A 12,650-nucleotide genomic window follows, 5' to 3' on the forward strand; every position below is an offset into this window, starting at 1 on the left:
ATACAGACAATATAATGAGAAAGAAATATAAATGACCTGAATGTTTTAAGTAGAAGAATCTTATTTCTACTTTTGCTAAATTCTTTCCTCCAAACAAAAAACTGGATTCCTTTTTTTCATAGAATCACGGACTTTTAAAACTCAAAGGAACCTAACATGACAGCTAACATTTATGTAAGGCTTTATGGTTTGCAAAGAACTTTATATATGTTATTTCACTGGATACTCAAAACACACTACTATCACCCCCATTTTACAAAGATGGAAACAAGAGCTTGAGAGAAGTTAAATGACTTGCCAATGGTCACACAGGTATTAAGTATCTGAGGTCTTCCTGCCTCCAAGTCCAGTGCCCCATTGAATACTCTAATTCCCTTTTAACAAAGGAAGGAACAGGGGCAGCTAGGTGGTGCAGTGAATAGAGCACCGACCCTAGAGTCAGGAGGACCTGAGTTCAAATCCAGCCTCAGACACTTAACACTTACTAGCTGTGTGACCCTGTGTACAAAGAAACAGCAATATTGTAAGATGATCAGTTGTAAATGACTTGGCTATTCTCAGCAATACAATGATGTAAGACAACTCTGAAGGACTTATGATGACAAATGCTATCCATACCCAGAGAAAGAACTGATGGTGTCTGAATACAGATAAGAAGCATAATTTTTTTTTACTTTATTTTTCTTGAGGTTCTTTTTTGTCTGTTTTCTTTCACAACATGACTAATATGGAAATGTTTTGCATGACTACACAAGTATAACCTATATCAAATTGCTTGGGGGAGGAAGGATTTGGAACTCAAAGTTTTAAAAATAGATGTTAAAAATTGTTTTTACATGTAACTAAGAAAAATAAAATACTAAATAAAGAAAATGAGGATTAAAAAAAGAATAAGTAGCCAAATAGGGTAGTCAGATGTAAATTCAAAATGGAAAAGGGGAGATGCCTGGAATTTAGTCACAAAAGTTCCACACCCTGGAAATTTAAGCCATCTCAATACATTAGTCCTTTTCCCACCTTAAGTTGTCACATTTTTTTCTTTAAAATGGCTCCTTCAAATACTAAAATAATCTTAAATGATACTGACACTAAAATGTTAAGTACACCAGTGACAAACTTCTGTAATGAAATGTTTACATCAGGGATTCTTAACCTGGGGTTGATGAGCTTTTAAAAAAATACTTTGCTGACTCTATTAAAACATAATTCATTTCCTTTTGAGATCTTATTTATTTTATGCATTTAAAAAATTTTTGCTCTGAAAAGGAGTCCATCCATAGGCTTTACCAGACTTGCCAAAAGGATCAAGAACTCCTGCTCTGGATTAAGTATCACCTCTTTTAAAGAGCAACTATCATATCAGCTCTAGAGTATAAACATCCCCAGTGGTTTCCAGATAGTAGCCTGCTCATCCTTATTTGAAATACAGGATTTCAGGGGGCAGCTAGGTGGCGCAGTAGATAAAGTACCGGCCTTGGATTCAGGAGTACCTGAGTTCAAATCCGACCTTGGACACTTGACACTTACTAGCTGTGTGACCCTGGGCAAGTCACTTAACCCCCATTGCCCTGCCCCCCAAAAAATTAAAAAAAAAAACAGGAAATACAGGATTTCAGAGTTGGAAGGAACCTCAGAAGCCATATAGTTCAACTCACATCTGAACAAGATCATATCTTCTACACCAGGGGCTTCTTAAACTTTTTCCACTCATGACCCCTTTTTGCCCAAGGAATTTTTATGCCACCCTGGGTATATAGGTATATAATAGGTATACATAACCTTTTACTGTTGCCAAATATTCCACAACCCCTACATTCAGTTATGCAACCCCATGTGGGGTTCTAATAAGATTTGTACTAGATCGTATCTAGCATTCGCAGTAGAAAGGATGTGGAATTTGGAGGATCTGCATTTCAGTCCTGGTTCTGCCACTCCCTACCTTCCTTCTCTAGGTCTCACCTAAGTTGTGGGAAGGTCTCTGAAAGCTCTGTATGGAGCTTTATCTATAGCCTCTTTCTGGTGATCTCACTGGCTCCCATGGATTTTCTTATTATCTCTATACAGGTGATTACTAGCTCATTACTACAGGCCACTTTTTTCTCCTAAGCTCTAGTTTTACATCATCAATTACCTGCTGGGCATCCCCTGGCTATATCATAAACATTTCAAATTTAACATGTCAGACAGAAGTCATTAACTTTCCCCCAAAACCCACACCACATCCAACTTCCCTATTTCTATCTGGATTCACTAATATTTCAAGTTCATCACACAAGTTCAGAACCTCAGAATAAGCCTCTCTCGGCACGTCCTCTATATTTAATCAATTGTTGTTTCCTTAATTCTACCTGCATAATAGCTCTTATATTTCTCCCCTACACACAAATCCACCACTGCAATCCAGACTCTCATTACCTCAGGCCTAGTCTATGGCAATAACCCCTTGACTGATGTCCCCATCTCCAATCTCTCCCCTCTCCAATCCACCTTCTACAGACCTGCCAAAATGACACTCCTGAAGCACCAGATTGACTGACTCATCTGCTATAGCTTCTGGGGCTCCCCATTGCCTCTAGTATAAAATAAAAACACCTGTCTGGCTAGCCCTTCACAGTCTGGCTCCAACTTACCTTTCCAGACAGTTCTCACATTACTCCATGGATCTCACATTATTCCCTCTCACACTCTACACTGTAGACAAATCTGTCTATTGGCTATTTTCCATATTCTGCCTACAACACTCTCACACAGGCCTCAAGCCTAGATTCCACTTACTCTTCCATCTCTGCCCCTCAGAATATTAAGCTCCCCTCAAAACTCAAGTCAAGTTTTCTGATATTGCTAATGATTAGTACATTACTCTCGTTCTGTCACTGTGCATTGACTTTGAATGTATGCATCTTTTTTACTGACTTGGACACACACAGGAGATTTTTCCCTAGCAAACTGCAAAGGTGTCTATGACAAAAAACAAGTTAAGAATTCCTGATGTGTAATGTTATCTTCAGAATGTGCTTGAAATAAGAGTGTGGTAAGTATAGTTGATAGAGAAATCCGGCAATCACACTTAAGAACATCACTTCCTTTAAATGGGAAGCACCTAGTAGCACAGAGCGATCTTTTCAATGCCATTTTCCAGCTATTATGCATTGAACGGAAGGCAGTTCTTTAAAAGAGGAAAAAAACCCAAAAAATCTTTACATACTCAGAAATGTGAGATTTTCTAAGGCCCAACCAGAATATTCTCTAAGGAACAGAAAGAGAAAGTACAAGACTCTTTACATGGGCATTCAACCTGCATATATTCTTAAGGTGCTGGACAAAACTTGGACATATCCACATGTTTCAACTGTCCAAAATTAAACTGAGGGACCTTGCCCTCAAAAGAACCTATAGGGAAATAAGATATATATGAGAGCATATTCACCTTTTCTTTCAACTCCACTTTTATCAAGTTACATCTCACAACATAAATTCCCCTTGGAAACCAGAACAAAAGAGATTCATCAGTTGTTAGCAAAAACCTTTTTCTTTCCCCCAGAGCAAAAAGAAAACCAAATGATGACTTGATTTGACCAGGTAAGCCTTCTGTGAAGAGGGAAAGCACAGAAACAGGGATGCTGAGGATTTTATTCCCTTCACCCAGTTTCTAAGGCATTCACTACCTAATAGATATTTCTTGCATGTACCTACACTTTAAGGGCACATTGCTGGGCTGAGACAATGATGTAAAGTGACTGGTTTACTGTTATTATGATAATGATATTTAAAACAAAGCCTCTAGAACAAGGGTTCTTAACCGTTTTCTGGCAGTCTCTATAGACCTCTGTTCAGAATAGTGTTTTCAAATGCATAAAATAAAATATATAGGAAAGCAATTATATTGAAAGTTATAAAAATGTTTTTTTTTTAAATTCAGAGACTTTATAATACATCAAATGCTATTCCTTTCAAAGGAGTAACTTCAGGAGGTAGAAAGGCATTCATTCCAATAATGCAACAATTTATAGAATTCCTTTCTTGGAACTCTGTACAGGACCAGTTTACCAGTCTTATGAAAAACTTTAGTCTTATTTGTTTATAAGCATGTGAGATCTTAATACTTAAGGAACCATATATTGGAGCCAGCAAGGCAGCTTTCAGGAATTCAACTTCTATATTCAGTAACATCCTCAAAGCAACTCTGTCACAGCCAAATAAATGACTGCTACCAAAAACAGAAGTCAGAGTAAATACTGAATTTGTGCATTCAGTTTACACTGTCTGATCTTTTTATCCTGCAGTCCTATAACTGCATCTGAGAAACGAAAAGCAAGTCACTCTAAGATTTTTCTGCCTCTTATATTTTTCTGCCTCTCTCAGTCACAAGGGACTTCCCATCCTAACTTAAGACAATTTTGTGGAGGAAGCACAAAGCAAAACAGACTGAAGGTTCTTGTGTAACTTCCACAATGCAAGGGCAATCATTAATAAAGAAACAAACTCAATGAAACAAATGTGCCAGCAAACATATGTTTTATTGTTTGTTTTTGGCATTAAGTTTCATTACCTGAAAATTATTAAGGATCTAAAATGACCACAAGTTCTATATTAACCTATAGAATGTATATATAAAATACTGCCACAGTCATGATAAGTTCATTTATATCTGTCAGACATGTACCCAAATGTAAAATATCTACTACATTGAAACTGCTTTGCAAAGCCAAGTTCTCAGAACAAAATTCTTGTTATACATCAGTGCCTTAAGAATTTTCTCCATGATGATTAGAAATGAAACAACTGAATGACAGTTCATAGTTTGGAAACACTGTAAGAAATGAGAGATTCTGCTGATTTATTAAGAATGAGTTATTTTGGATTATATTAAAGTAAATAAAAAGGTTTCCTACATTAAAAAAAAAAGAATTTTCTCCATCATTAGGGGATAATTTTAGAAAAGCCTGGGAAGACTTATATGAACTAATGCGAAGTGAAGAGAGCAGAACCAAGAAAACATGTACACAGTATATAAAGATTATCAAATGTGAAATACTTAGTGACTCTGATCAATTAAATGATCCACAACTCCAAAGGACTCATGATATAAAATGCTATCCACTTCCAGATAGAGAACTAATAGAGCACAGACTGAAGCATATTTTCCTTTTATTTTTCTTGCTTCCCTACTCCCCCAAACATGACTAATGCAGCAATGTTTTGCACAATTTCATATGTATTCATATTGTATTTCTTGCCTTCTCAATGGGTGTAGGAAAAGGTGGAGGAAGGGAAGGAGAGAATTTGGAACTGAAAATAAAAATAAAATTTAAGATTTTTTTCGTCATCATAGATCATGAGTTTAATAAAATCTCATGTAAGTTAGTTCCTTATATTCCTGCATGTGGTAAACTATAATACAAGTCAGACACAAGCTGATTTTTTAAAAAGCCTTTTCTCTTACATATAATTTTTATGTGTATCTTCAACAGGAACTGTTGAAGGCCAATGAGCTGGGTCCAGTATTGAATAGAAGCAGGAAATCAAGCCAGTGCACATTTGGTAAAAATGGACAATATCTTCAATGATTCCCAAACTGTAGGGCATAGCAAAAGTCGATCTCCACACTTCTGACTGATGAAGTATGGCTATGGGTTATAATGATCTCAGAAAAATTAAAATCCCAACCTTAAAGGCCATTGGAAAGATCCAGAGTGGTTGTATACGCAGGCTGCAAAGGATACTACTGATGCACATGGCATCTAGGATCTACTCAGCCCACTGAGTATGACCTCCATAAAAGATTAAATTAAGCCAGGCATCTTCTTAGGGATAGGTTATAGCAATACAGCTAACATGTTTTTCTAGAAGAAAACATAGACCACTGGGAAACCTTTCTAGAGAATAGGGAAAACTGAGAATCTGATTCCACATCCAGAAACTACAGTAAAGCTTTGGGGATATATAACAACAAATTCTATGATCTAGCCAAATTAGCTTGCTAGCTGTTCTCTGTACATTCCATCTCTTACCTACCTAAGTGATTAACTCATAGGAGGCATTTAATAAGCTCACCTACACTTCCTGGCTCTCAGTTTCCTCATCTATAAAATGAATGCGTTAGACTAGATAGCCTCTGATGTCCCTTCTAGCCGTAGACTCCTCTTACCCTAAGATCCAAGGCTTGTAGAATTAAAGAATAGTGTATAGGATGAGAAGATGTTCTAACAGGCTTTGGTTGAAGGAATATGCATATCAATGACATCCAAGATCAAAATATTTTCTTGGCAACACAAAGAGATGGTTAATTCCTGGAAAAGTTATGCCATGGATCATCAAAAAAGCATAAAATAGGCCTTCCATGAAATTAAAAAAAAAAACATTTTTAAAAGACTTTTTTTTGCAGAGACAAGCAATTTCAACTTTTGAAGTCCTCTACTCAACCTCCTAGGAACTACTGTAATAAATACAGGCAATGTTCAACTTTCAAGTGGCCAGAGCCGAGAGGGAGAAGTTACCTAAAAAATGGAAGGAAAGTAAAAAATACAAATAATACAATGAACCTATGGGAAAGAGGGGGTTAGTTAGGTTCCTGCAACCACCAAAACCTGTGATCTTTCACTACAGGTTGATGAAAATACACATTTCTGCATAAAATTCTTTATAATAAGAAATTAATTATAATATGCACTTTTCCTAATATTGTAACCATGAAATAACCCATAAAATGCAGTGCACAAAATAAAATTGGAAACATGGGAAACATTTTTTCTTGCTAGCAATTCTCTAGAATTCTGTGGCCTTTTCAATTAAAAAAAAAACCTCCAATTTCAGACAATATTCACTTTTCATAATGCATGAAATCTATTGTACCATAAATACTGTACAGTAAATTAAATTCTTAAAACCAAAAAATTTTATCCTGAATCTTACTTTCCACTGTGTTAGATGCCAGTGTAAGGGCACTGTACTGTACACTATACTGCTGTAAACCTCTCTACTTTGATCACCCTCTGAAAACTAGGGGAAAGGTTTCTAGAATTTTAGTCACTCAACCCAGTGGGCCAGTACCCCATCACAGTCAGTTCCATGTGCCACCCCCACCCCCTTTTTAAGAGCAGAGCCAGTGTCAACCAAAAGCTTCCCAAGGAGAGTGCCCTCCCCCCTTAGCTAAACACCCCAGACCATGCAGCTGTGTTTCTTCCTCCCTTCACTCCTTTTGGGCACAGAAGAATTTGGCTCCAGGCTGAGCTGGGAGGAACAGAAAGAGGTAGCCAAGTTTTAACCCTAGCAACTTCCTCATTTGCTCAGAAGACACTCTTGTCTCTACAGCACATAGCCAAGAATGTGCAGGCTGCCCAAACTAATAAAATCACCCAAATGCTTGAAGTCGTGAAAGTTAAACTCCAGAATGTAGAAGATCAACTATACATCTGTACCTAGTGTGAGAAATGGGTAATTGTCTCCTCTCAATGTGGATATAACAGTCAGTCATACTCCCCTGACCTGTTTGTAGGACAAAGGTCTCAGATCCCCTCCTCCCCCTCAGGTTAGCAAGGTCACATGGTTCAAGGAGCCCTGGTCTCAATTAGGTCCTCTCCAGAGTTCTGTCCATATAAGGAAGTATAAGGTCCACTCCTGAGTTATGCCCATACAAGGAAGAGGGGTGGGAATACTGCGTTCCGATTAGCTAGTTTTTGCTCATAGATTGTAACCCAGACCAGTGATGAAAAAAGGGGAAGGTCCATTCGCGTTAGGGACTAGGGTATAAAACAGGGCCTGTGAGCCCCCTTTCTGGGCACCCACTAGCTGCACACTAGCGTGCCTCCTTCTCATGAGAAGAAAATAAAGCCTTTGTCACTTCGCTGCTGAGTTCCTGAGAATTATTGAGAAGAGCATGAATTTTTCCCTCACACCTAGGAACACAAGTTTCTCCCAATAGTTTTAAGCAATGGCTTTGTTATTATATGGTATATTATTATATTAGTTATATTACATTATATCTCCCATTATCTTTAAGATATATGTGTGTATATATACACATACACTTACACATTCTCTCTCCCCCTGCCCCTACGGTTTATGATTGTTTCTCTCTTCTTTTTTATAGAAGCCACAGCAAACCTTCTCCTTCCTCTAGAGCTTCTCCTACCTCCTGCCTCTCCCCTCAGTCTTAGCTGAAGACCGTGCCCTCTTTTGTTTACTGAGAAAATAGAAGTCATCCAATCTCAGCTTCCTCTTCCTCCATCTCTTCACCCACACCTTCTGACTAAAGATGTCACTCTATTCCATTTAACCCAATCTCTGACAAAGAGGCGTCTCTTCTTTTCCAAGGTCAACTCCTCTTCATGTGCAGTTCATCTCATCCCCTCCAGCCTCTACCAACCAAACTATGACCTCAACCACCACTCCCCCTCAATCTTCAACCTCTCACCTACTGGTTTCTGGTCCTGCCTTCAAAAGTGGCCAAATCTCCCCCAGTTCTTGAAAAACCTGCAGCAGGTTCTACCATGCTGTCAAGTTATCTCTCTCTCCCCTTTGCCTTGAAAAAGCTGGATTCACTTCTTCTCTTTTCCTCTCACTCCCTCAAACCCTCTGCAATCTGGTTTCTACCCTCATCATTCAACTGAAACTACTGTCTACAAAACAGTCAGTGATTTCTTGATTCCCAAATCTGATGATCTTTTCTCATGTGTACCTTGCAATCTATCATCTTTTAACCTTCTCAGCCTATCTTCTGCATATGATACTGTTGACAACCTTTTCTTCTTGGATACTGTTTACACCGGAGACTACCTTTCTTCCTGGGTACTTTCTACTCTCTGGGTTTTTATGAGATTTCACTGCAGGTTTTCTTCCTACCCACCTGCCAGCTCTTGCCTCCTTTGCTGGCTCATTATCCTTATCACACTCACTCACAATGGATCTTGCAAGGTTCTATCCTAGGCTCTCTAATCTCTCTACCACATTCTCTAGGTAACCTCATTAACTTCCATGGGTTTAATTATCACCTCTATTGCAAATGGCCTCAATTTATATATCCACCCCCACTCTCTCCCCAGAGACTCACTCTAGCATCACCAACTGTCTTTCAGACATTTTAAACTGGATGCCCCAGAGGTATTTCAAATTTACCAAGTCCAAAACTGACTACATTTCCCCTATTCCCCCAATCTACCCGCTTCTAATGTCCCCATTTCTCTGGAAAACAGAATACTACTTTCTTGTCTCCCAAGGTCATAACCTTGGCATTATCCAAAGAGGGTGACTCCTGACTCATCCTCATTTATCTAATCAGTTGGTTTCTCTTCCCTTTACTCACAAAGCTTCCAGGTGACTTCAGGCCCTCATTAACTCTCTCCCAGATCATTTGTTCTAACACCTTCTTCAGTAGTCTCTCACCACTCCAGCTCACCCTACAGAAAAATTATTTTCCTTAAGGGCAGCTTTAACCTTGTCACTTTCCCTACTCAACTCCAATGGCTCCCTAGTGCTACTAGAATAAAATATAAACTTTGTCTTAGCTTTTAAAGGCTTTTGAAAACTGTCCCCAATCTATCTTTCCAGCTTCATTGGTCACCACTACCCCCTCCATATCTATGTCTTTGCACTGGCCAACTCCTTGAGTGACTTTCTCACCTCCGCCTCCTACAATCACTCTCCTCCTTTTCAAGACAAAAATTCATGCACCACCTTCTTAAGAAAGTCTTAATTCTTACTGCTTGTGACTTTCCTCTCCGTGCTATTTTTGGGCTACTTGGTATTTATTCTCTTTTATGTTCATGCTGCATATACTTATACGTGTACTTGTTATGTCCCTTTGAATTTGAATCCCCAGCAACTAGCACACTGCTTGGCACACAGTAAATGCACAATACTTGTTGAGTAGCTGTTTTTAACAGAAAGGAAGGGATTTTTATTTTTAATTTTATAGATTTGTTAATCAAGTTTTGCTTTTTGTAAACTGAACACTGGATAATTATTATAATGTAGTTATAACAACAATATAATCTGGGACCAAACTTGGCCCCAGTTAGAACTGAGAAAATGCACTCTCCTCCTTTTCTTGAAGAGGTAGGCTTCAAGGACTAAGAATACTGCATATACTATCAGATATGGTTGATATGTTTTCTGTTTTTGCTAAATTTGCTTTTTTGTTGTCTTGATTTTAAATGTTCTTTGGGTAGGGAAGGGGAGAAAGGCGTATTTGGAAATGAAGGTGATATAAGAGAAAAAAGCATCAATACAGCTTTTCAAAGTATCTTTTTTAAAAACTGACTTTGTTCTGTCTTTTGTCATTATTGGAAAGCATAGTGCTAAGGTAGCAAAACTTAAAAGTTTTCAGTTCTGTTACTGGTCCACCCACCCATCCAAAACTCTGACTCCATGGAGAACACTCCTGTCTGTTACTTCAGTCAATGAGAGCTTCTGGCACATTTTTTCCATGTATATGTCAAGAAAACATTCCTCGGATACATCAAACTTCTGGATGTCTATCTCAAAGACAGAAAAAAAAAAAGAGAATTTAAAAAACCCTCTGACAAGAGAGTAGCTTATTTTATGATATGCTCCTTTTAAATAAGAACTGTGGATTTGGATAGCCTATGTTTATGTCACCTTAAAATGAAATGGTAAACTTTAATAAGATGGACAAAAATAAAATTCTTGGCCTAGATCCAAATTTCACAAAATGTGTGCATCTAATTTCTTTCAAAGGTATCACCATGATACGAAAACTATATACTTTTTTTAAAAGCTTCAAAGTACACTATAGGTCATTGCCGAAAAATAGTACATTTCAGGCATGAGATTAAAGTTTGCAACAGACTTGCTGCAAGGGTATACTTTTTTAAAAAGCCAACTTTAGAATTTTCCTCTTTCCAAAAAATAAATAATAAAAGTAAGTAAAAACACATCAGATATCAGTGTGTCAATTGACATTTGTAATCTACAGTTGATAACATTGTTATTCATATTTAGGGTAATTAAATAATCTGCCTTAAGACTTTTAAAGAAAGTAAAAATGAGCTTCAGGTTGGAGAGACTGTGTGGGTGCAATGGAAAAAATGCTAGATTTAGAGACCAAATCCTGTCTCTGCCAGTTTCTGTCTTATGTGACCTTGTACAAGTAACAACCTCCCTGGGTCTGTTCTTCATCTATAAAGGGGTTGGATTAGACAACTATGAAGGTCCCATTCATCTCTAAGGCTGGGATCCTATAAAACCAACAAATATTTATTATGACTCTACTGTGTGCAAAGCACTATGCTAGGTCCTAAGTAATACAAAGTTTAGGCAAGAAATCTGTGACAAACTTTGCAACGTTAAGACGCACAAATGAGTAGAGCAGTTAGTTTACCCTACTGATGGGGTTAACGATTGGTTGTTTTTCCTAGTTGATGGTTGGGCAACAAATTATGCAACTAAGACCAAGAGGGTTCCTTGATGATAGTAGAATAGTGACCTCTGGCTTGGCCATCATTATGACCTTGGTCTGCAACAAACTGGGACCCTAGCACACTCTTAGCTGCTATAATCCATAATAAACAAACAAAAAAAATGTTCAGGGGGAAAATTTTCTTAGAGTCCTCAAAATCTTTTTATTTTCAGAAAAGGACAAGGGTTCATCTTTGGAAAAATAGTTTAAGTTTCAAGATTATATTTAATGGAGAGATGTTCCCTCCTGTTTCTGTTTCCATTTGTCAGACTACCCAGCGATTTGAGTCATCCTCCACACATTTCTCTCCCTCACCCCACGTATTCCTTTACAACAGCTTACATCTCATCCCTTTATCATAATTTCATAAACTTGGCACTGGTGGTGGGGCCTCGTAAGTCAGATCTAGTCCCTCTCATAAGAGATTAGGAAACTAAGGACTACAAAAGGACTTTACCTTGCCCACGGTCACACAAGCTCTAAGAAGCAAAGAGCTGGCAGATTCAACATCTTCAAGGTCAAAGGAACTGAGAAGTAGGTATACTCTAAGCACCTCATTCTCATGGAAGGTATGGTGTCTCATAGCTGCAGGAGCTCTTGGCTCCCTCCTGCTTCAAGAAGTCCTCCTCTCTCATCTTCACCTAGTTTCCTTGATGTGTCATTGTGGTAGGCCAATTTGTCTCAAGTCCTCTGAAATCTGCTTCTCAAGCAAGAAAGAACACTGGAGTCAGAGAATCTGCATTCAAATCCTGACTCGGACACTTAGGTGACCGTAGTCAACCAAATTACTTACTTCACTTATTTAGTCATCAGTTTCCTCAGCTAACACATGAAGGAGCTGGGTCCTCTAAGATTCCTGAAATATACAAGTATATCATCCTTCAGTCTTATGACTTAAGTGAGGGGAAGAGGGGACTTATTTCCCCTATGCCCTCCTACAGTGTGACACCTCAGGCATCCTCAGTACACCTCATTGCCTAATGGCTACTGCCTCACAAAGTGCTTCTTGGTCCAAACCCTCCTCCCCACCCTCCAACAAATAACCAGCAAAAAGGACATTTCTAGATGAGCCCCAAAGTAACTTCATCCCTGGCTTCAGGCCGGGAAATCTGTAGAGAAGCCCAACTCTCTCCTGCCTTGTGGCTGATTCCTCTGACGCAAATTTTAGTGGCTAAAATTGCCACCTGTGTCTTGTGCCAGCACTCTCTAAGTGGGTCTTTGTGTCTCTCCGCAG

At 38.4% G+C, this 12,650-nt stretch overlaps 1 protein-coding gene across 6 annotated transcripts in view; it reads right to left on the reverse strand.

The window, feature by feature from the left end:
- NCK2 (NCK adaptor protein 2) overlaps positions 1-12,650 on the reverse strand; it is a 194,728-nt gene that overhangs the window by 147,710 nt on the left and 34,368 nt on the right. The window contains exons 1-2 of one of the 6 annotated variants that reach the window (XM_043998281.1): positions 12,210-12,267; positions 11,874-12,116 (exon numbers count right to left, since the gene is read on the reverse strand). The exons of the other annotated variants lie outside the window; for them this stretch is intronic. The gene's annotated coding sequence lies outside the window, so the exon portion shown is untranslated. Of the gene's footprint in view, positions 1-11,873; positions 12,117-12,209; positions 12,268-12,650 lie in introns of those variants that run through there. 6 annotated transcript variants of the gene reach the window in all.

The sequence above is a fragment of the Dromiciops gliroides genome, chromosome 3 (assembly GCF_019393635.1).
Source record: "Dromiciops gliroides isolate mDroGli1 chromosome 3, mDroGli1.pri, whole genome shotgun sequence".
NCBI classification, from domain to species: Eukaryota; Metazoa; Chordata; class Mammalia; order Microbiotheria; family Microbiotheriidae; genus Dromiciops; species Dromiciops gliroides.